Source organism: Doryrhamphus excisus, linkage group LG9 (assembly GCF_037039965.1).
Source record: "Doryrhamphus excisus strain RoL-2023G ecotype Guam linkage group LG9, RoL_Dexc_Guam_v1.1, whole genome shotgun sequence".
Classification (NCBI taxonomy): Eukaryota; Metazoa; Chordata; class Actinopteri; order Syngnathiformes; family Syngnathidae; genus Doryrhamphus; species Doryrhamphus excisus.
Genome location: NC_136365.1, coordinates 14,431,303 through 14,452,483, shown reverse-complemented (window position 1 = coordinate 14,452,483; position 21,181 = coordinate 14,431,303). Strand labels below are relative to the sequence as shown.

At 47.8% G+C, this 21,181-nt stretch overlaps 5 non-coding genes across 5 annotated transcripts; all 5 read left to right on the top strand.

Annotated features, from left to right (window-relative positions):
- Positions 1-19: 19 nt before the first annotated feature.
- On the top strand, positions 20-138 carry LOC144900985 (5S ribosomal RNA). Its single transcript, XR_013629173.1, has one exon. It is a non-coding gene; the product is annotated as a 5S ribosomal RNA (ribosomal RNA).
- Positions 139-268: 130 nt separating this feature from the next.
- LOC144900247 (5S ribosomal RNA) lies at positions 269-387 on the top strand. The gene has a single exon (XR_013628582.1). It is a non-coding gene; the product is annotated as a 5S ribosomal RNA (ribosomal RNA).
- A 146-nt stretch (positions 388-533) lies between these two features.
- Positions 534-652, top strand: LOC144900085 (5S ribosomal RNA). Its single transcript, XR_013628420.1, has one exon. It is a non-coding gene; the product is annotated as a 5S ribosomal RNA (ribosomal RNA).
- Positions 653-782: 130 nt separating this feature from the next.
- Positions 783-901, top strand: LOC144900974 (5S ribosomal RNA). Its single transcript, XR_013629162.1, has one exon. It is a non-coding gene; the product is annotated as a 5S ribosomal RNA (ribosomal RNA).
- A 130-nt stretch (positions 902-1,031) lies between these two features.
- LOC131101923 (5S ribosomal RNA) lies at positions 1,032-1,150 on the top strand. Its single transcript, XR_009119350.1, has one exon. It is a non-coding gene; the product is annotated as a 5S ribosomal RNA (ribosomal RNA).
- Positions 1,151-21,181: the final 20,031 nt, after the last annotated feature.

The window sequence follows — 21,181 nt, the reverse complement described above, 5'->3', positions numbered from 1 at the left end:
TTTTCCAAACTAAGCAAGGGCTTACGGCCATACTACCCTGAGAACGCCCGATCTCGTCCGATCTCGGAAGCTAAGCAGGGGCGGGCCTGGTTAGTACTTGGATGGGAGACCGCCTGGGAATACCAGGTGCTGTAAGCTTTTTATGCTTTCTGCTCTCGCCTGACGGAAGAGGGCGCTCTTTCCCACTTGTTGGGGGAAGCAATGATTTTTGTGGGAATCCTGTTGGCCAGTGTCGCCTTCAAAAAGGATTTTTCCAAAATGAGTAAGTGCTTACGGCCATACTACCCTGAGAACGCCTGATCTCGTCTGATCTCGGAAGCTCAGCAGGGGCGGGCCTGGTTAGTACTTGGATGGGAGACCGCCTGGGAATACCAGGTGCTGTAAGCTTTTTATGCTGTAAGCTGTTTATGCTTTCTGCTCTCCCCTGACGAAAGACGGCGCTTTTTCCCACTTGTTGGGGAAAGCAATGATTTTTGTGGGAATCCTTTTGGCCAGTGTCGCCTTCAAAAAGGATTTTTCCAAAATGAGCAAGGGCTTACGGCCATACTACCCTGAGAATGCCCGATCTCGTCCGATCTCGGAAGCTAAGCAGGGGCGGGCCTGGTTAGTACTTGGAAGGGGGACCGCCTGGGAATACCAGGTGCTGTAAGCTTTTTATGCTTTCTGCTCTCGCCTGACGGAAGAGGGCGCTCTTTCCCACTTGTTGGGGGAAGCAATGATTTTTGTGGGAATCCTGTTGGCCAGTGTCACCTTCAAAAAGGATTTTTCCAAACTGAGCAAGGGCTTACGGCCATACTACCCTGAGAACGCCCGATCTCGTCCGATCTCGGAAGCTAAGCAGGGGCGGGCCTGGTTAGTACTTGGATGGGAGACCGCCTGGGAATACCAGGTGCTGTAAGCTCTTTATGCTTTCTGCTCTCACCTGACGGAAGAGGGCGCTCTTTCCCACTCTTTGGGGAAAGCAATGATTTTTGTGGGAATCCTGTTGGCCAGTGTCGCCTTCAAAAAGGATTTTTCCAAAATGAGCAAGGGCTTACGGCCATACTACCCTGAGAACGCCCGATCTCGTCCGATCTCGGAAGCTAAGCAGGGGCGGGCCTGGTTAGTACTTGGATGGGAGACCGCCTGGGAATACCAGGTGCTGTAAGCTTTTTATGCTTTCTGCTCTCGCCTGACGGAAGAGGGCGCTCTTTCCCACTTGTTGGGGGAAGCAATGATTTTTGTGGGAATCCTGTTGGCCAGTGTCGCCTTCAAAAAGGATTTTTCCAAAATGAGCAAGGGCTTACGGCCATACTACCCTGAGAACGCCCAGTAGGTGTGTCCTAACGAGGAAGCATTTTGGAGGGAAAGTGGAGAGGAGCTGTTTGTTTGTGTGGCTGTTATCTTTTGTTTCTTATTTTATTTTGGTTTCCCCTTTTTGTTTTTGGGTTTTTTCCTCCTCCCAGCACTCCTGCTGTGGAGGAGTGATTTTGGTTTCTCACTTTTTGAGCCTTGGCTCTTTGGATTGTCATCATGGCTTCGAACCCTGCTCTCTCCCGGACTACTCCTTTGTTGAACATTGGACAAAATAAGAATATGGATGGACTAAATGTGAGTGAAAGAAACCGGACTTGTGACAAGGAATTAACTGTTGTGCTGGACATTGAGGGAGTGGAGGAAATGGTGCCCATTGTGCTTATGAGAGCTGCCAAGGAAGTCTGTGGACAGATCATAGCATGCAGACAGATAAACAAGCTGAAATTTGAACTAACAGTAACCTGCACAAAAGCAAAGGATCGGCTGATGGATGGTTTTCGTGTCGGAGAGGCCAGGGTTCACGCCTGTGACGTCTCCATTGATGAGCTGGTCGTCTCCTTTGTGGGATTGCCGGCTTACATTGAGGATGAGGAGATTCTTGCGAAGCTCCTCTCCTGGGGAGTCTCTGCAGTCTCTGAGGTGCGGCGGAGAATGTGGCCGGACGGGACGCGGTATGTGAAGGTAAGATTCACTGACACTGTACAATCTCTGCCATACTCTGTCCGCTTTAACACAGCTGCAGGCCCGGATTACTTTAGAGTTATACATGACGGACAGGTGCGAGTGTGCAGGGGGTGTTTACAGCCTGACCATATTTTGCGTGATTGTCCAGACTCTGTGCAATAATTGTGGAAAACAGGGACACTATGCTTGTGAGTGTGTAGAGCCAAGGGCGCGAAAGTGCAGGGACTGCCGTGCATTCCTGCATCTGTGTGTGTGTAATGGGTTGGAATCTGATGAGGACGGGGGTCACGGGGGGGAAAGTGGTGGGAGTGAGGCAGAGCAGGGTGGTGCAGTTCAGGAGGAGGTTCAGGCGGCTGACGACTCCAGCCTTACTTCACAGCCTTTGACCGCTTTTGTCTCCTTAGATGAAACACCAAACTCCATCTTGTCTGATACTGAGGCGCCTGAGAAGGAGGGGGCCGCGTGCTCTGCTCCTGACCAGGGGGAGGAGGCCTGTGAAGACCTCACTCCTAAGGCCACAGTGGGGGCGGTCGAACTCGGGAGGAGGATGAGTGGTGGGCTGCTTCCTCACTTTACCTCCGAAGGAGAGAGGTTGGTGCCAGCTGTGGCCCAATTCTCTAGACCGGAAGAGCGCAGAGAGAGCACTGAGAGTGCGCAGCCAAATGTCCAGGAGGAGACAATCAGCCTGAGCAAAAAACTGGCTCATAAAAAGGCAGTCAATGAGGTCAGGGAACGGAGCAGGTCTCCGGGGCATGGTGCGCGTGGTGCGGGCGGCGCGACCCAGGATCAGTCCCGTATCCCTGTGCCCAGTACACCAGCCTCTGGCGCATCCCCCACGGTTTCATCCAGCTCTGGGAAGTCTGGAGCTGCCAAGGAAGTCCCGATGGACCTGGAAGTGCAGTCTAATAAAAGGCTAAGTGATAGTGATGGGAAGGAGATTTCTAAAAAGTCTAAATAATGTTTGTTGTGTGCACCTCCTTCTCCCTTATGCTCATGGCTTTTTCCCCTTGTGTCCCTTAACACAGGTGGGCTGCGGAGCCCCGTCCGCATGCACAGTGCGCTCCACTCATTAAGCTGGGGTGTGCTGTGTTTGCAGGAGACTCATTGGGAGCCATCTCATGTGCGTACGGTGCAGGCAATGGGCGTGGGAACTGTCTTTTGTGCTCTTGGCTCTGCACGTTCACGTGGTGTAGCTACTATTGTAAAAACGGACTTTTTTGGGACACCCACACTAGTCCGTGTGGATCCGGGAGGTGCTTTTGTTGTTGTTGATTTTGTCCAGCCTTTTTCATTTAGGCTTATCAATATTTATGCTCCGAATGAGGAGCAGGAAAGGAAGATTCTCTTTTCCTCTGTCTTTACTTATGTCAATTTAGAAAGTATTGTTATTGGTGATTTCAATGTAGCCCTTACAAAAATAGACTTAAGTGCTAACAATGTGTATAGAAATGACGTGTCTAGGACGCACTTGTTAGACCTCATGTCCCGATATGATATGATTGAAGGCTGGAGAGCTCTGAATTTTAACAAGAGAGTCTTTTCCAGACGGCAAGTTGTCTTAGGGGCATTAAAACAGTCCCGAATTGATTTATGTTTGATGTCTGAGGGCTTCTTGAGGCGAATGGTCTCAGTTTTCTGTGATGACGCTTGGTTAAGTGACCATTCTCCACTGCGTGTAGATTTTAGCCCTTTTAAAGGGCAGCACACGGGGGGTTCTTGGATTTAAAATAATTCTTTGCTTGAAGATGAAAATTATTGCAAAAAAAATGAATAGGTTGTTTGATTCTTTTGATATGGAAATAGAATGTATTGAGTCAATTGTGGACTGGTGGGAAAGAAAAGAATAAAGTGCCTTTCAGTAAATTTTAGCAAACAGAAAAACTGGTTGTTAAAGGCCGAGGAGACTCAGTTAAAACATAGGCTGAGGGACATTGTGAGCAGGTCAGCTTTTACTAGTGGTCCAGTGGTCCTGAGTATTTAGAAATTAAAGCTCAACTGGATAATATTGAGATCTCTAAATGTAGAGGTGCCATGCTGCGTGCAAGAGCACAGTATACTGTGCAGGGTGAGCGATCTACAGGTTTTTTCTTTGCAATGGAGAAGGTGAGGCAAAATAAAATGTATATTGAAAAACTGATAAATAGTGAGGGGAAGGAGGTTTCAGATATTGATGATGTGTTGGGTGTTGTGGGAAAATTTTATGATGCTTTGTTTAGTTCGGAGGGTGTCTCAGTTAATCGCTTTGATGAGGTAGTTAATTCATTAAGTGGTAGGTTGTCGAATGCTGAGGCTGAGGCGTGTGATGCGCCTCTTTTGTTAGAGGAGGTCAGGTCTGCAGTAAAGCTGCTAAGTACTGGCAAAGCCCCAGGTGAGGATGGGCTCACCAGCGAATTTTACAGGTGCTTCACGTCCAGAGTGGCGCCCATTCTCCTTCGACTTTTTCAGGAGATTTTGCTGTATTAGAAAAAATGGGTTGTGGTTCGAATTTTGTAAACTGGATAAAGTTATTGTATGGATCTGCTTCGAGCAAAGTCAAATGTAATGGTGCCATGACAGATGTCTTTCCTGTGAAGCGTCCTATCCGTCAGGGATGCCCCCTCTCTGCTTTTCTTTATAGCCTCGTGGCTGAGCCTCTGGCTGCCATGTTGATGTCAGAGTGTAGTGTCAGGGGCATACTCTCCCCTGCAGGAGCTGAGTATAAGGTGTTACAGTTCGCAGATGACACCAATTTATTTTTGCGAGACACCGAAAGTCTTGAGGCAGCCTTGCATGTGTTGAAAATTTATGGTCTGGCCTCTGGGGCAAAAATAAACTTTGAAAAAACATCTGTTGCATTTTGTGGAAATATAACTCCCCAGCCTTTGTCAGTACATTTTAAGGAAGCAGGGAGCATTTACAGGGTCTTAGGGGTGCTTGTAGGTAAAGATAGTGTGGAGTCAAATCGGAAAATGTGGGAAGATTTAATCAGAAAGCTAGTAGCTAAATTGAATTTCCTAAAATTTCGACATTTAGGACTGAGAGGAAAAGTTTTAGTGGTGAATGCTTTGTGTCTGTCAAAACTGACCCATGCTCTAACTGTGAGCGAGCTGCCAGGAAACTGTGCAAATCGGATTAGTGTAATTGTATCGACGTTTCTCTGGGGTAATGGTCGTTGTTTGGTCACACACAATGTAATGATCAATGATGTTGATAAGGGAGGTCTGAATTTAATTGATTTAGTCTTGAAGAAACAGGCACTGAGACTAAATGTGCTTGGAAAATTTCTGGATCCAGATTGTCGGGCTCCCTGGAAGGAGTTTTTCTTGAAGGATCTGGGTGTATTAAATAATTTTGGTGCATTTAATCTTTGTCTGTTGCCCCCCAGCCCAGTGCTCGGGGTCCTCCCGAACTTTGTAAGGGAAGCCTTACAGACGTGGGCTGCTTTGAGGCCTTTTGCTGTGGCAGTTCCTGGTTCATGGATTGATTCGTGTAAAATGCCTCTCCGATTCAATCCAGACCTCCTCTCTTCTCCCTCCAAAGAGAGGAGAAAGATGATGGGAGAGTCTATGGAGAGAGCTGGGTTAACAGTTGTAAAGGATATTTTTTCACCTTTTGGGGATTGGAACATTGACTTTGTCCGTAGAAAATTTGTTATGTCGAGAGTGGTGTTTAGAAGAACATCAGTTTTGGTGTTGTAAAACTCATTTAAAGAGCACCTGTTCAGATGGTGGGGCACCCTGCTAACAGGTGGCAAACCTCCTGATGTGGGCTTCGCCCCCCTTGATTTTGATATACATTTTAATGGTTCAGTCAGGCGTTTCACCTCCCTGCACACTCGTACCTTCTACCGGTTACTGTTGGATTGTGTGGTCAGGGCTCCTGCGGCTGAACATGCCTGGTCCCGTTCATACCGTACTCATGACATCACACCCATCTGGGCCAAGACATTCCAATGGTACACCTCATCCCAGCTCGCAAATTTCGAGTTCAAAATGAAACATAGACTGATTTACACACGCGCTACACTGCACACTATATACCCAGACAGGTATGGCAGAGATTGTCCGGTGTGTGGTGGGTCTTACGAGGATCTCCATCACCTCTTCATCACGTGCCCGGCCGTCCGCCCCTTCTGGACCCGGGTGCAGGAACTGCTCGCCCGGAGACTGTCTTGGAGACTTCCACCGTCGGCCTCTCTTGGGGGAGGCGACCAGGAAGCATGGCTTCTCCTCTTTGGGCCCTCCATCAGCCGCTCTGGAGCGAACCGCCACCTCTGTCATCTCATCCTGTCCATAACCCGGTATACCATCTACATCGTCAGGAACATCCACCACTTTGACCACCGCACCGCCCGCCACTGGCCCATCTTCACCCGTCTTCTCACCGTCCACCTACGACACCTGCACTCGGCTCAGAAACATCGCTTCATCACCACCTTCACCCCCAATCAGTCACTTTTCTCCATCCATCCGAATGACACTCTGGACATGAACATTTAAACTGTACAAAGACTTCCATCCTGGCAATCATGGACTCACTGCCCCCTCATCTGATCAATCCATCCCGGACTCTTTTACCTAGGACAATTGGACTCACTAAGCACTAAGGTAAATAACTGTCTAGTGGTCTGCTGTCTGTTCCCTCTGCCTCATGTATTCCTTTAAAATACCCTTGTGTGTGTTGTCTTGTTGTTCTTGTTCCCATATTAAAAGACCCCCCCCCCCCCCAGAACGCCCGATCTCGTAAGCTAAGCAGGGGCGGGCCTGGTTAGTACTTGGATGGGAGACCGCCTGGGAATACCAGGTGCTGTAAGCTTTTTATGCTTTCTGCTCTCGCCTGACGGAAGAGGGCACTCTTTCCCACTTGTTGGGGAAAGCAAGGATTTTTGTGGGAATCCTGTTGGCCAGTGTCGCCTTCAAAAAGGATTTTTCCAAAATGAGCAAGGGCTTACGGCCATACTACCCTGAGAACGCCCACTCACTGATTGGTGATTGAGTGCAGGTGAGAGTGTGAGCAAACAAAAGGCAACCCTGCGTGTGTACTCCCTGTCTTCCGATTTCTTTTGAAGATTTTTAGCCAAATTTCCGTCTAAAACGTAATATTTGTACGAAGCAACCCCACGCCCCCACCACCACCAACCACGGCTGGGGGGGGGGGCGTCAAATGATGCCGGGGCCTATAAGAGGGAAAATGGAGCGAGCAGAGAAGAAAAGCGTGGACGAGACAACAAATGCAGACAACAGGTATGAAAGACAATTAACAGTGGCAGTGGAAGTAGTAGGACAGGAAAAAGTAACGATGATGGAGATATGTAAGAAAATTGGAGAAGAATGTGGACGAGTGGTGGGATGCCGCCAAAAATCCCTGACAAAATTCAAAGTTACTACAGAAGACAAAAAAGGAAAGGACCGTCTGCTGGACGGCATCACATTGAAGACCAATAAGATAATAGCGTCAGAAATTCGTAATGACGAGCTCGTAGTCTCATTCCTTGGCCTTCCAGTGTACATTGAAGATGAGGTGATCCTGAAGAAGCTGGAGGAATGGGGAGTTCAGGCAGTGTCCACCATCAGAAGGCGCATGTGGCCCGGCACCGACATTGCAGACGGAACACGCTACCTAAAGGTGCGTTTCAACGAAAAAGTCCGCTCCCTACCATTTGCAACTAAGTTCGAGACCCTTGAGGGGGAAGAACACTTTCGGGTACTACACGACCGCCAGAGGAAGGTATGCAGATTGTGCATCCAGCCCGGCCACATTATCCGAGACTGCCCGGAGTTTAAGTGCTTTAAATGTGGCGAGCAAGGCCACTACGCCAGAGAGTGTGAGGAAAATGAAAGGGGCGATCGCGGCCCATTGCCGATGCAGGCTGAGGCGGTGCTGGGGGGCGGCTTGACAGCAGAGGCGGAGATGCTGGTTGAGGGAGCGCTGGAGAGAGACATGGAAACGCCGGCAGCTACAGTGCTAAGTGAAGGAGAGGAAGAGAGAACGGAGAGGATACCAACGCCAATGGAGGTGGCAGCGGCGACGAAGATGACAGCAGCAACGGCAGCTGACAGAGACGGCGGCGGAGGAGGCGGCGGCTGAGGCGGCAGCGACAACGGCGGCGGCTGAGGCGGCAGCGACGACGGCGACGACACCAGCGACGAAGACGAGGAGAACGGCGGGAGCGGTGACAAAAGCGGAAACAGGAAACGACGGAGCAAAAGCAGGCCCCAGCACGGCGAGGGACGACGATGGGGATGACGAAGCCACAGGCAGGTGGGATGAAATGGAGATCCAACAGCGTAAAAGTTACAAGAGGAAAAAAGAGATGTATAAAATGTAAGGTAGATAATCCCCACCCACAAAAGATAATGAATGCCGTGACAATTTCAAATTTAAACATAAACTAGACTAGACACGGACATAGTATGCCTTCAAGAGACAAGATGGACAAACGAACTCCTCCCGGAAATACGAAAGAGATGGACAGGGCCGATATTCGTTAACAACAAGACACAAAAGTCATGCGGCGTAGCCATACTCCTAAAAGAGAACTGCGTTGAAAATGCGGTCCAAATGCAAACAAACAGCGAAGGAAGAGCGCTAATTGTAGACTTCATGCAGGCCAAAATAAAATACAGGCTGATAAACATCTACGCATCGAATAATGAAATCGAAAGGAAGGCTTTCTTCGAATGGCTGGGCCCCTTATGCATACCAAACACGCTGCTGGTAGGGGACTTTAACGTACGCTGCACCAGGATGGACGCTTGCAGCGCCTCCACCTTCAAACCCGATGCCTCACGAGCAGCCCTAGTCAGCCTGCTAAAAGACAAAAACCTTGTTGACGTGTGGAGGAACGACAACCCCAACAAAAGAGGGTATACAAGAAAACAGGTAGTGCAGAAAAAACTGAAACAGAGTAGAATAGACCTGTGTACTGCAAAGGAAGAAATTATAGGACATGTACGCGAGCTGAAGTGGGAGTTTACAGAATTAAGCGACCACGCTATCATGACATTAACCTTAGGGCCCAAAGGGGAGGGGAAGGGCGGGGGAACCTGGTGCCTCAACTCCTCGCTAGTACAAGACCCGGCATACAAAAATAAGATAACCACCCTGCTCCAAAGTGAACTGGTGCAGGAGTTGATGGAGGACGATGCCATCCAAGGATGGGAGACGATAAAGACTTTCATCAAAAAGCAGAGCATAAAATTTGCCAAACGGAAAAAGCAAATAGACAACGAAAACAGAAAAACGGAAAGCAAAATAGCAATAGAGGAAAAAAAGAAATACCACAATATAACATCGAAAAATACATCCAATTAAAAAAGGAATTAGACGTATACGAAAAAGAAAGGTGCGAAGGCGCAATCATCAGAAGTAAAGCGCTTTGGGCAGCAAAGGGCGAAAAGTACACCAGCTTCTTCTTAAACCTTGAGAAAAAAAAACAGAGGAAAATGTACATAAAACAACTAGAAGACAAAAGGGGCCAAGCAACCTCAGATTTCGTTGAAATCCTCGAAATCACGCGTGACTACTATGCAGACCTCTTCACAGGAGGCCAAATCAACGAACAAAGCGCAGATGAGATCATAGGAAAAAGTCACCGCAAAGGTGACCGAGGCCGGAAGACGCGCCTGTGAAAGAGACATACGCATAGCGGAGATAGAAAAAGCAATTAAAGAACCGCAGCCCCGCAAAAGTCCCGGAAGCGACGGCCTTACGGCCGAATTGTACAAAGCATTCACCGATACGCTGGCACCCATGCTGCACAAAGTATACCAACGCATGGAGGAGAGAGGAGAGGTGCCGACCTCTATGGCCACGGGCATCATCACCCTCATCCACAAAAAAGGCGACAGGGAAAAACTAGAGAACTACAGGCCAATAAGCCTGCTAAATGTGGATTATAAAATACTCGCCAAAGTGTTAGCAAACAGGCTAAAAGGAGTCTTAAAAGAAATTATCTCACCCACCCAGGCGTACAGTGTGCCGGGAAGAGAGATCACAGACACAGTGAGAACAGTGCAAAACGTGGTGGAACACATGAAGGAAGAAAGCGGGATAGTGATCAGCCTAGACTTAAATAAAGCCTTTGACAGGGTGGAGCACCCTTTCATATGGAAGACGATGCAAAAATTAGGGGTGGGCAAAAGGATGCTACGATGGCTGCAGCTGCTGTACGGGCAGGTGAGAAGTTGCGTGAAAATAAATGGCACAATGACAGACACCTTCTCCCTGACGAGATCGGTGAGACAAGGCTGCCCGCTATCCACCCCGCTATTCACCATTGCGGTAGAACCCTTCGCCGCTCTCATAAAAACCACCGGAGAAATAAAGGGAGTGGCGATACCGGGAGGAGGGCGGAGCGTCTGTTTTGTGAAATAGGTTGTTACAGGTCCGGAGAGATCGCAGCAGAGAAATGATCACAAACAACGACTGTATGTACATTAATGATATTTAATGGTAAAACACACAGCAGTTCACAACACTTCCCCTCAAGTTATTATGCTAGACACAAGCTGATCACCCCTATGCCCCCACATAACACTCCATCATGAGTTATGCTAGACACAAGCTGATCACCCCTATGCCCCCACACAACACTCCTTCATGAGTTATTATGCTAGACATAAGCTGTCACCCCTATGCCCCCACATAACACTCCAATCAACACAGTTCGAATCCAGAATAGCATACCTTACCGTTGACAGAGGGCGGAGAGCCAAAAACCCCGGTAGAGTAATCTGGAAACCGAAAGCTGGACACTCGTGCACAGTTCACAGCAGACTCTCACCGGGATTGAGAAAACAAATGCCTTATATGCTCGCTCGTGCGAAAACAGGTGGCCAGCCTGTCTCCGCAGGAGGGGAGTCATCGCCTCCATCCTCTGTCTCAGGCACCTCAAGGTAACATTTTTCTCACAACCTTCTAGTTCGTTTCTCACAACATTCACAACATTCTATATGGGCATAATATTTATCCCGTTGCCGGGACCAGTGAATATTTAAGTGTGTGAAGTCAAAACAAGTCAAAAAGTGTGCAAAGCAAGTTACATAGCTGTAATAGCTGTAATAGCATAGCTGCAAAAGTACAAAGTTATATAGCTGCGAAGCAAGTTACATTCAAAAGTACACAACAAGTGGTATAACCATTGGTATATAACCATGTGGTGGGTCAGCACAGGACAACACACCTAAAAATCTCTTCCTTCACTCCACCCTGTGGCCTGAGCTGAAACCACCACTTAATTGATAAACCGTTCAGGTCGATCGTCTTCATTTTCAAACATCCAATTAACATAGGCATAACCATGTGGTGGGTCAGCTCAGGACAACACACGTCCTTCACTCCACCCTGTGGCCTGAGCTGAAACCACCACTTAATTGATAAACCGTTCAGGTAGATCATCTTCATTTTCAAACATCCAATTAACATAGGCATCCCCCTGGAGCAACAACACCATGATGTCATGATTCCCGTGTAACATGTGCCCAATAACAAACTGATACATAGAAATACGATCAGGAAACGTAAAATGCAGGGGGTCCGAACGCCTTGGCCACCAGGATGCATGATGACCCGGAGGGTCAGCTTTCACAAACATCTTTGTTATTTCCCTCCCAAACGGCCCCAAATCATCGTATAGTTCTATTTTCATAATTCAAGAAACTGCGTTATAAATGCGTCGCGACAACATAGCTCGGGTGCGTCTAATATACCAAAACATGCAGAAGTTAACCAACGTTAGTAAAGCTAAGCATATGATAAGAACCAATAATGGAGGGACTAAGTGTCGTCGTGCTGTTATCGACATTCCTGTAAATATATCCCACCAGTGATGAGCCGAAGATTGCTCAATTGTCCTGGTGGCATGTACCACCTCATTCCGGGCGATCATGGTGGACACCTGCAACCTGGACACATCTGTCAAATGAGTTTTAACAAGATGCTTAAGTGTCTCCGAACGGTTCAGTGCGCTGCTGAAGCGTGTCAGATCCACCTGCCAAGGCAGCGATAGGGCTTGCCATTGCACAGTAGACAGTCGGTTTGTCCAACTGAAATCTGTCAATCGAAACGATTGATTGTGCCAGGTAAACAGATGCACGTCCCATAAACATCCGGAAAACGGTGTCGTTGGCAACTGGGGATGTGGATTCACTGTTGCTACACAAATAGAGTGGGGCCCTACCTGATATAGCAAGTCCTCAGGCTTCTCCACATTCCAATCACACAGTGCCGTGTCATTCGTAAAACATGGGTCTCGATATATTTGCATTTGTAAGCATACAGTCCCCTTGTCCATTACGTCACAACCTTCCAGATCATAAGTCAGATTAGTCTGTGGACTAAACCAGTCCCCATGCGTTTTCAAGAAATAATAATGGTTTCCCACTATTAATGGCAAAATCCGATATCTGCATATGGTCATGGGTCGGGTTACGTTTACTTCCAACCACATCCCTTGACAGTGTGTTTCATTGCACTGAGTCAGGCTAGGTTTAACTTGTAACCATACGCGGTCCGATATGTTCCATAAGTGTCTCCACGGCTGCACTGCTGAGGAGGTCAATGTTCTCAACAGACGTTCTTGCTGAACTTTAGCACTAAGCATTTGCAAGGTACATTTGGTACTATTCAACGTTGCAACCTTGTGTAAAACTTCTGATGTTGCATCCCACATATCAACGTTCCAACCCAGAAATGTGTCTACTACATGAGCTCCCCCTTTCTGTATTTCTACAGTGGTAGGCATCCATTGTGCCACCCTGCGGAACCCATGAGCTGTCGCCTGACCTGTAGATGATAACATAGATCGTGTCACTTCCCCATCAATGGTGTTGAATATTCCTAACAAAGTTCCTGTTCCCCCTAACAGTGTATCATACCACGCTCGTTTGTTCCTTCGTGGCTTGCAGGTTGGTATCGATGGTCACCTTATCTCCCAATGAATCTCATTATGTGTCGCCTGGTAAGCCATGTGTGTGCATGATGTCACTATTGGCACTAAGGTAGGGTGTGTCACCTGCTGATGTGGTGGTACTACCAAGATGACCCAGATTGTTGACCTGCGTCCCGTGATCTCAGTTGAGTTTGAAATCCAGATGTCAGTGTCGCCTGACGTTACCGTCCATTGAGTCCCCTTGGTCGATGAGCATGATACGTCCTCACGAAGTGTGAAGGGATGTTCCGTCAGGAAGGGATTTCCTGTTAATCGACAGAGGCTTACTTCAGCTTCAATGGTAACGTTGCATCCCGTTCTCAGGATCATGGACCACGCATGTGGTCCTGGGTAGGGGTCGCAGTCCATGGTGATGTTTGCAGTCTGGCAGACGGACCACGCAGGGCAGCGGAAGTTATCCTGCGTGCGATTATTGGTGCTGTTCTTCCATCCCACTCAAACCACGCGAGGCAAGCGAGGAGCTCCTTCCACCGGTGTCACCCAAGAGTGGGCGTTCCTTGGGCCGCATGCAGGCAGGACAGCCAGGAGAGTGCCCCAACAACCGACATGGCCATCTCCTGGGTGGGACCCCATGGTACGATGATCCTCGGGCCCCTTCTGCCAGACGTCCCACCAGCAGCCTCAACATCCACACTCCAACGCTCGCCACCAGGCTGTGACTGAAAAACAAAACACATGCTCCTCCCAGTCCAATCATGGATATTTTCGGTCCCTTGAATTTAGCAGGATTGCCTGAAATTATCGTGGGCTCCGCCCTTGTATCAACTAAAGCTCTTACTTCCTGATCTGAGCTTTTCCAATGAATAATCATATTTACATGAGGCCTAGGGTCTTCTTGTGACCAGCGGGGTACAAATTTGGCCGCTGCCTCCGGGGCTTGACCCCCATCCTATTCAAACTTGGCTAAGGAGGGGTAAAGACCACCGCCTTCCGAAAAGGGGTTCTTATTCTGCCTCCCCTTCCGATTCTGTTTTTTGGCCTTACTCTTTTCTTTTCTTTCTTTGCGTGCTCGCTTTAATGCAGCTATTTGATGCTTTTCCCGTTCGCCTTCTGATGTAGTTGAGTCTGAATCGGAATCATCAGAGCTTCTAACAGGCACACCAACCTCCTCCTCCCTTGGTGGCGGATTGGCACGCATCCATTTACACAGTGCATCATACAACTGCTGACCTTGGGCATCGGTCACCCTTTCCTCAGCAGGGGGCATCGCTCTTTGTACGCGTCGCCGACGCTGTACAGGTCTAGCTACACGAAGCTCACCATCACCCTCCCCCTGCTCTGGGTCAGGATACAGATCAGGGAAAAACTTCTCCCAATCCTCCTCTCGATCCCAGGCATCGGGATTATCCTCCCCACTTATCACAAAAGCTCGTATTTTCACCTCATCACCCCTGAGATTTTTCCTCTGCTTGCGAGTAACATGCCTCGTGCTAGCAACAGCCTTCTCACACATCCGCTGTAAATTAGCTTTTTTGCACTCCAGCAATGTTATTTTGGTTTGTAACATCTGATTCTCTATTTTTACTCTATCAACTTGTTCTCTTAGTTTCAACGTTTCATGCTCCGGGCTAGTATATTTTTCTGGCTGAATTTTCCATGCCTGCGCGCATGCCCACATGCACTTAACAGCTCCTCCAAGCGGAGCTTTGGGTTTCACCACAACCCTAGGAACACCAGCGGTATTTTCTGTCCATGCTTCCGGACCAGAACTTCCCGCTTGCAACAACTTATCAGCTACCGTCTTAACAGCTCCTCCGAGCGGAGCTTTGGGTTTCACCACAACCCTAGGAACACCAGCGATATTTTCTGTCCATGCTTCCGGACCAGAACTCCCCGCTTGCAACAACTTATCAGCTACCGTCTTCCACGGCACTGCCCCCCACCCCGGAACAACTCTGCTCTCCGCGGCGGGACTATTTTCCTTTTTCCTAAACATTTCTCTCACTGAGTCTCTCCTTTTCAAAAAGTTCCAGGTTCGTGACGCCAAATGTTTTGTGAAATAGGTTGTTACAGGTCCGGAGAGATCGCAGCAGAGAAATGATCACAAACAACGACTGTATGTACATTAATGATATTTAATGGTAAAACACACAGCAGTTCACAACACTTCCCCTCAAGTTATTATGCTAGACACAAGCTGATCACCCCTATGCCCCCACATAACACTCCATCATGAGTTATGCTAGACACAAGCTGATCACCCCTATGCCCCCACACAACACTCCTTCATGAGTTATTATGCTAGACATAAGCTGTCACCCCTATGCCCCCACATAACACTCCAATCAACACAGTTCGAATCCAGAATAGCATACCTTACCGTTGACAGAGGGCGGAGAGCCAAAAACCCCGGTAGAGTAATCTGGAAACCGAAAGCTGGACACTCGTGCACAGTTCACAGCAGACTCTCACCGGGATTGAGAAAACAAATGCCTTATATGCTCGCTCGTGCGAAAACAGGTGGCCAGCCTGTCTCCGCAGGAGGGGAGTCATCGCCTCCATCCTCTGTCTCAGGCACCTCAAGGTAACATTTTTCTCACAACCTTCTAGTTCGTTTCTCACAACATTCACAACATTCTATATGGGCATAATATTTATCCCGTTGCCGGGACCAGTGAATATTTAAGTGTGTGAAGTCAAAACAAGTCAAAAAGTGTGCAAAGCAAGTTACATAGCTGTAATAGCTGTAATAGCATAGCTGCAAAAGTACAAAGTTATATAGCTGCGAAGCAAGTTACATTCAAAAGTACACAACAAGTGGTATAACCATTGGTATATAACCATGTGGTGGGTCAGCACAGGACAACACACCTAAAAATCTCTTCCTTCAGCGTCATCCACCAATACGCGGATGACACAACCCTGACTCTGAAAGACGCAGAGGATGTGCGCAATGCAATGGGATGCGTGGAAAAATATGGGAGGGCAGCGGGCGCAAAAATTAATATGGACAAGTCCGAGATTTTATACATCGCCAACTTTGAGGGACGGAAATGCGATCTGCTGTTTAAGGAGGCACAAGACTGCATAAAGATCCTCGGCATATATATAGGTGCAAACGACAAACAAGTGACCAACTTGACATGGACGGGAACCTTAAACAAGATCAAACAGACCGTAAACAGATGGAAAGCACGAAAACTGACCCTAAAAGGGAGGGTGGTCATCATAAACTCTCTGTTAATGTCCAAACTGGTATATGCCCTGAGAGTGGTGAGCCTGCCCCAGTGGGCAGCGGCCGAAGCAGAGAGAACCATATGCGACTTCCTGTGGGAGGGGAAAGGCGTGCGCATTGCACAAAAAACCCTGATAGGACAGTATAAAGAGGGCGGGCTAAAACTGGTGGACTTACAGACCAAAAAAGCGGCAATCAGAACCAGGATGGTGATAAAATATCTGCAGGGAGAAACAGACTGTGGGTGGAAGCCCTTCTTCCGAGAGGCCCTCTTCAAATGTGGACGGTGTGGGCAATACAGCCTACTGATGGACCTGAGAGGGAGGCTGCACGAGGGCACCCCCACCTTCTTTAAAGAAGTCATGGAGGCCTGGGGTGGGCTTGTGCATGACTTTGCATACACAAACCACACAAAAAACAAAGTGATGAGTCAGCCGGTCTTTCAAAACCCCCAAATCGTAAAGGAAGGAAAAGTACTGTATAACAAAGTCTTCTTTTCAGCAGGACTAAGACAAATCAAAGACTTTGTATATGAGGTCATACCGGGCTTCCTGAGGGAGCAAGCCATTATAGACAGTGTACACGAATATGACGATGAAATACCGGAAAGAGCAATAAAGAATGAATACAATAAAATAAAGATGGCCATCCCAAAAGATTGGCAAAGACACATAAATAGCCAAGAAACGGGTAAAGAAACAGATGAGCTACCTGGAATTATGCTAAAAACCAAAGAAAAAGAGATCAACATAAAACATGCACAGTGAAAACACTCTATTGGGCCCTTGTGAGCAAGGCTTTTAAAAGGCCAACCGCTGAGCTCCTCTGGCCGAAAGTGTTCAGCCACATAAAAGGACAGGACATATGGATGATGGGGAACTGTAAATACAACAATCAGGAATGCGCCGACCTGGACTTCAAAAATAAAACATAATAGGATATACACAAACGAAGTAATACACCAAATCAATAAAAACGTAGGAAGGGAGTGTAATGTGTGCGGCAGCGAGGTGGAAAGCCTGCTGCACTTATTTGTGAACTGTAAAGAACTGAATGTATTTGTGGACAGACTAAAAGGTACAATGGAGAGGAATTGGAAAAGTGACTTCACCCGAACCGTGAGATGGAAGGAAGAGCTCCTGCTCGGCCACAGAGGAGGCCAGCAAGAGGTCAACATCAACCTATGGAACTTGAGCCACGCCAGGTACGCTATCTGGCTGAGGCGGAACCTTGCAAAGTTGGAAAAAAAAAATACCCGTATGGACATACTTTGAAGCTATTGTAAGGAGGGACGTGTCATTATGCCGGGCCGCTGACCAAGAAAAGTTCGAGAGCTCCTTCGTAGAAGGGAGCGGTCTAATCTTGATAGCAGACAATAACAAAATTATCTTCAACCTATAGGAGAGGGAAAAAAAAATCTTGGACAAACAGGCTGGTTAGTACTTGGATGGGAGACCGCCTGGGAATACCAGGTGCTGTAAGCTTTTTATGCTTTCTGCTCCTGCCTGACGGAAGAGGGCGCTCTTTCCGACTTGTTGGGGAAAGTAATGATTTTAGTGGGAATCCTGTTGGCCAGTGACGCCTTCAAAAAGGATTTTTCCAAAATGAGCAAGGGCTTACGGCCATGCCACCCTGAGAACGCCCGGTGAGAGCAGTTGCAGAGTAGATCACGGAGAGATATTTTTTGAGATATATTCAGTTTTTCCTCTTTCATTGAAAGTGTTTTTTTTTTCCTAAAATTTTTCTTTTGTGAATGTTCAGGGAGTGGGCCCGCTCCCCCCCTCCCTGTCCATCCCCCACCCCCCAAATTTGTGGCTGGTGGGGGGGCACTTTTTGTTTCAAACAAGGAGCACAAGTCAAGCTGGTAGCCATGGAGCCATCAGACAAGGCTGCTGCCTATCCTAGGCAATTAGCTGTGGCAGCGGAAGTCGTGGGTGAGGAGGCCATTGCACCACTGGACATGTTCAAGGGAATTGTTCTAAATTGTGGAACCATGACAGGATGCAGACTTAAAGGAAGAAATAGATACGAGGTCACAATGAAGGATATGGAGGGTAAAAAGAAGCTCCTGGATGGTCTAAGAATCCAGAATTGCAGGCTAATTGCCTCTGAACCATGCAGAGATGAACTGACTGTTTTTTTTTTAAGTCTCCCGGTATATATTGAAGACATTGAAATAATTAAGAAACTGGAGGACTGGGGAGTGACAGTTGTGTCACCAATAAAGAGGAGGAAGTGGCCAGGAACGGACATTTTGGATGGCACACGCTTCTGCCGCGTCAAATTCAATGAAAGGGTCCGCTCACTCCCCTTGGCAACCAAATTCTCAACACTTGAAGAGGAAGAATATTTCAAGGTGATGCACGACAGGCAGGTCAAGGTGTGCAGGCTGTGTATTCAACCTGGGCACATCCTAAGAGAGTGCCCGGAATTCAAGTGCTTCAGCTGCGGTGCACAGGGCCACTACGCCAGGTCATTTTTGTGGGAATCCTGTTGGCCAGTGTCGCCTTCAAAAAGGATTTTTCCAAAATGAGCAAGGGCTTACGGACATTTGTGGGGAAAACACAATCCTACGGCATACCTGGGAGGGACATCACAGACACAATGAAGGATGTCATTGATTATATGAAAAAAGGTGGTGGAGGGATTATCATTAGTATAGACTTAAATAAGGCTTTTTACAGGGTGAATCATGAATATTTATTTACACTACTTAAAAGAATAGGGTTTGGAGATAGGCTGGTCGGCTGGATTCAGAGAATGTATAAAAATGCTGTAAGTGTTATAAAAGCTCACGGTGTTCTAACAGGGTTAATTAGGTTAGAAAGGTCTGTCAGACAGGGCTGCCCGATGTCGGCACAATAAGTAGCAGTAAGGATGTCATTGATTATAGGTACCGTCAAGCCAAACGGTTCGCGGCTCCGGCGGTTGTCGAGGCAAAAACTCGGGTGTGGGAAGAATTTGGTGAGGCCATGGAGCACGACTTTCGGTCGGCCTCGAACAGGTTCTGGCAAACCGTCCGGCACCTCAGAAAAGGGAAGCAGTGCCCGGTCCACACTGTTTACAGTGGAGACGGGGGCCTGCTGACCTCGACTGGGGATGTAGTCGGGCGGTGGAAGGAATACTTTGAGGCCCTTCTCAATCCCACTGACATACCTTCCATAGAGGAAGCAGAGTCTGAGGACACATACGTGGACAGTGCCATCACCGTGGCTGAGGTATCTGGGGTGGTTAAAACGCTCCTCAGTGGCAAAGCTCCGGGGGTGGACGAGTTCCGCCCAGAATTCTTCAAGGCTCTGGATGTTGAGGGACTGTCTTGGCTGGCACGTCTCCAACATTGCATGGAAGTCGGGAACAGTACCTTTGGATTGGCAGACCGGTGGTCCCCCTTTTCAAGAAGGGTGACCGGAGGGTGTGTTCCAACTATAGGGGGATCACACTCCTCAGCCTCCCTGGGAAAGTCTATTCCACGGTGCTGGAGAGAAGGGTACGACCTTGGTCGTTTGTTACAAGAGGTCCAATGCGGTTTTCGTCCTGGTCACGGATCACTGGACCAGCTCTACACCCTCACAAGGGTGCTTGAGGGTGCATGGGAGATTGCCCAACCGGTCTACATGTGCTTTGTGGATCTGGAAAAGGCATTTGACCGTGTCCCTCGTGGTGTCCTTTGGGGGGGTGCTCCGGGAGTACGGGATTGGTGGCGCGCTACTATGTGCCGTCCAGTCCTTGTACAAACAGGGCAGGAGTCTGGTTCCCATTGCCAGTAGTAAGTCGAGTCTGTTTCCGGTAAACCTTGGCCTACGCCAAGGCTGCCCTATATCACCGATTCTGTTCACAGAAGTATTTTCTTTTGTGGACAGGTGCTGCGGGCCCAAGGTGGCGACCCAATCCTGGTGGTGGGTTTTTCCTCACAGATCTGCGTGTGTGTGGTGTCACGGGTGTTTGTTTCTTCCTCCCTTCATGATTTTCAGTTTGGGCCGCCACGTTAAGTCCCAGTTCTGTTCCCCTTTCGTGCCACCAACAGGTCAAAGTAAGAATATGAGCCACAGCTTAATGTTGTTATTGTAATAAAGAATTTTTATATTTTTCTATACCTCGTCTCTTGCCCTGTGGTAATTTCGAGCCTGTGTGTCCTGATCTAACCTAAACTATTTCCTGGGGCGAAATCCCCCTGGTGGCGTTGTTAGTATTGTTCTTCAACCAAAATTAGTGTTTTCATCTCCCACTTGCCGCAATTAGATAGAAAATTTATCATTCAACAAACTAAAGATGCAGAAAAACATAACAAAAATATGTTGACAATCTTGAGAGCATCAGTCAATTAGTCAATTATTTGATAAAAATGAAAACATCAAAGCTACATGGGGCATTTTATTTTTTATTTATTTATTATTATTTTTGTCCCGTCCAGCCATTGGGGCAGATAGTATTGTTGATCTAAATGCCCTTACATGCTAGACAGATTTGCTCTGTGTCAGGAAAGGTGTTGGCTACAACTTCCCTGTACCATGAAATTTTATTTGCCGTTATTTGATGTTTTTGTTATGCCATTTGGAGCGACTGGACCGGAGCAAGAAGAAGAACAGAAAAGAAGAAGAGAAAGGTGGGGGGGGGGCAGTAGAGGGAGAGACAAAAACAGCAGCAACAAGAATTCCCATAACAACAACAGAGACAAACAGAACAGTTAAATGTCAATGATGGCTGAGGGTCACAATGGAGATGATATCAGTGAAATGAAACAGTCAAACTTACCAGTGGCAATAGTAACAATAAAAACATGAACCGTGATAGTAAACACAATTACAGCCATACGGTTACAGTAATTAAAATCTCACTGCTTGACATCATTATTACTGTAATAATAGCATACCAATAGCATATAAACATCAGGGCTAAGATGGTAGATTTTATAGAGAAGCACCCATGTGCTGTGAGTGCCCATATGGAGGTGTGTTGTGTATGTGAATGCGAGTGTGTGAATGTGTAATTGTCACTGAGAATGACAAAAGGAGAGAGACTGCCTTCTACCACCCAGCAAACCCTGCCCCGCGCAGCCAGGTCAAGCCCCCACCGCCAGAGATCCTCCGGCCCCGTGG